The sequence below is a fragment of the Schistocerca nitens genome, chromosome 6 (genome assembly GCF_023898315.1).
Source record: "Schistocerca nitens isolate TAMUIC-IGC-003100 chromosome 6, iqSchNite1.1, whole genome shotgun sequence".
Classification (NCBI taxonomy): Eukaryota; Metazoa; Arthropoda; class Insecta; order Orthoptera; family Acrididae; genus Schistocerca; species Schistocerca nitens.
This window is the reverse complement of record NC_064619.1, coordinates 648,322,623-648,325,678: the sequence shown is the minus strand read 5'-3', so window position 1 is coordinate 648,325,678 and position 3,056 is coordinate 648,322,623.

Genomic DNA, 3,056 nt, shown 5'->3' with positions numbered 1-3,056 from the left:
GGCAGAGTGCACCCTGCTCGCCAACAGCGCTCGGCAGACTGGACGGTCATCCATCTAAGTGCTAGCCCAGCCCAAAAGCAATTAGCTTCGATGACGGGAACCAGTGTTACCACGGCGGCAAGGCCACCGGCATGAGCACCACAATAAGGGATGACCGGCGGGAGACACACAGCCACTCGCCTACGAATCCCTTCACTGCATGACGCTATGCATACGCCGCCTGGTCCTGACTCTGACACCATCGTTCGTGCTTTAGTAGAGAGGGCCCCCATCCTTCTTGCTACGGTATGAATGGGACAGCACTTCTTGCTGCATTATTTGTAAAGAATCTGCGTAAGAATTGGAGATAGCTACCAGTTAAGTAAAGATTTTGTTTACTGCATTTTCTCGTTCGCTCGTCATTTCTGCTCCTGTCCAGATTTCCTACGGCGAAAGCGGCTGCACACATTACCGGTGTGTATGAAATAGTGCACAACACTGGTCATTACCCCACCTGCTTATACACTGCTGGCCATTAAAATTGGCACACTATGAAGATAACGTGCTACAGACGTGAAATTTAACCGACAGGAAGAAGGTGCTCTGATATGCAAATGATTAGCTTTTCAGAGCATTCACACAAGTTTGGCGCCGGTGGCGACGCCTACAACGTGCTGACATGAGGAAAGTTTCCAACCGATTTCTCATACACAATAGCAGTTGACCGGCGTTGCCTAGTGAAACGTTGTTGTGATGCCTCGTGTAAGGAGGAGACATGCACACCATCACGTTTCCGACTTTGATGAAGGTCAGATTGTAGCCTATCGCGATTGCGGTTTATCGTACCGCGGCATTGCTGGTCGCGTTGGTCGAGATCCAATGACTGTTAGCAGAATATGGAATCGGTCGGTTCGGGAGGGTAATACGGAACGCCGTGCAGGATCCCAACGGCCTCGTATCCTCGTATCCGCATCCGTGTTTGGCGGCATCGCGGTGAACGCACATTGGAAGGGTGTTTTCGTCATCACCATACTGGCGTATCACCCGGCGTGATGGTAGGGGGTGCCACTGGTTACACGTCTCGGTTACCTCTTGTTCGCATTGACGGCACTTTGAACAGCAGACGTTACATTTCAGATGTTTTACGACCCGTGGCTCTATCCTTCATTTGACCCCTGCGAAACCCTAGATTTCAGCAGGATAATGCACGGCCGCATGTTGCAGGTCCTGTACGGGCCTTTCTGGATACAGAAAATGTTCGACTGCTGCCCTGGCCAGCACATTCTCCAGCTCCCTCACCAATTGAAAATTTCTGGTCAGTTGTGGTCGAGCAATTGGCTCGTCACAATACGCCAGTCACTACTCTTGAAGAACTGTGGTATCGTGTTGAAGCTGCGTGGGCTGCTGTACCTGTACACGCCATCCAAGCTCTGTTTGACTCAATGCCCAGGCATATCAAGGCCGTTATTACGGCCAGAGGAGGTTGTTCTGGGTACTGATTTCTCAGGATCTACGCATCAAAATTGCGTGAAAATGTAAACACATGTCAGTTCTAGTATAATATATTTGTCTAATGAATATCCGTTTATCATCTGCATTTCTTCTTGGTGTAGCAATTTTAATGGCCAGTAGTGTAGGCCGCGGGACTGCTACGGTCGCAGGTTCGAATCCTGCCTCGGGCATGGGTGTGTGTGATGTCCTTAGGTTAGTTAGGTTTAAGTAGTTCTAAGTTCTAGGGGACTTATGACCTAAGATGTTGAGTCCCATAGTGCTCAGAGCCATTTTTTGAGTAGTGTAGGATGACAGGCCGCAGACACACAGCTATCGGCTAGGAATCTTTTCACTGCATGGCGCTATTCATACGCCGCCTGGTCCTGTGACTGACACTACCGTTCGTGCTTTAGTTTAGGCCGGCCTGGGTGGCCGAGAGGTTCTAGGCGTTACAGTCTGCAACCGCGCGACCGCTGCGGTCGCAGGTTCGAATCCTGCCTCGGGCATGGATGTGTGTGATGTCCTTAGGTTAGTTAGGTTCTAAGTTCTAGGGGACTGATGACTTTAGAAGTAGTCCAATAGTGCTCAGAGCCATTTTAACCAAGCCTTTAGTTTAGAGGGCCTCATCCTTGTTGCTACGGTGTGAGTGGGACTGTACTTCTTGCTGCATTATTTGTAATGAATCTGCGTACGCATGGAAATAGCTACCAGTTAAGCAAAGCTTTTGTTTACTGCATTTGCTCGTTCCCTCGTCGTTTCTGCTCCTGTTTAGATTTCCTACGGCGAAAGCGGCTGGATCACTCTTCAGTGCACCACCTTACCGGTGTGTCTGAAACGGTACATTCCAGTGGGCATAGCGATGATTCTACAGCCCTGCTCGCCCCGCCTGCTGAGCGACGGAAGAGAGGCGGCTCCTCCGCGGCGTACCGCGCAGCAGACGAGGCGGAGTGCAAACACGTGGCGGCGTGTCGGCGGCGGCCGTGTGGCGGCTGCAAGATTGATGCGTGCGGACGCCGCTTCCTGCGACTGCTGGCCGCTGGCTACTGGCTGCCGGCTACTGGCGTTGCATTATTGACGGCGGGCACTGTCGGGCGCCTGCTATTGGCAGCGATGCACCGCCCAAGGCATCCGTCTGCCCGCCGGCTCACCGTCCGCGACATGTCAGACAAGCCTGGCGGCCGCTCAGCCTGCGGTTGCAACAGGGGGTGACAGGGACGAGCTAAGAGTGTAGAGTGCGCCAGGTGATGCCCTGACAGTGTCGCATCCCGGTAGCGATGTGCTTGAACTCTCCTGAACACGCAGAAGATGTTACCTGTCTGGGAGCTCCGTCTAGTGGCCGGACGTTGATATGTCTCACTGTTAACATCAGGGGCTTGGAACGTAAAGGGTTCGTACCTGACTGTCAGATGTCTTGCGATGGTGGGAGGTAATGATCCCTTGTAATCACGACAGTGATATTGATAGAAAGTCCGAAGGTAGAAGGAAGAGCTCTTGCTCGGAATTCTGGAACCAATTTAGCCGATACAGACGAATGGAAAAACTGGTAGAAGCCGACCTCTGGGAAGATCAGTTTGGATTCCGTAGAA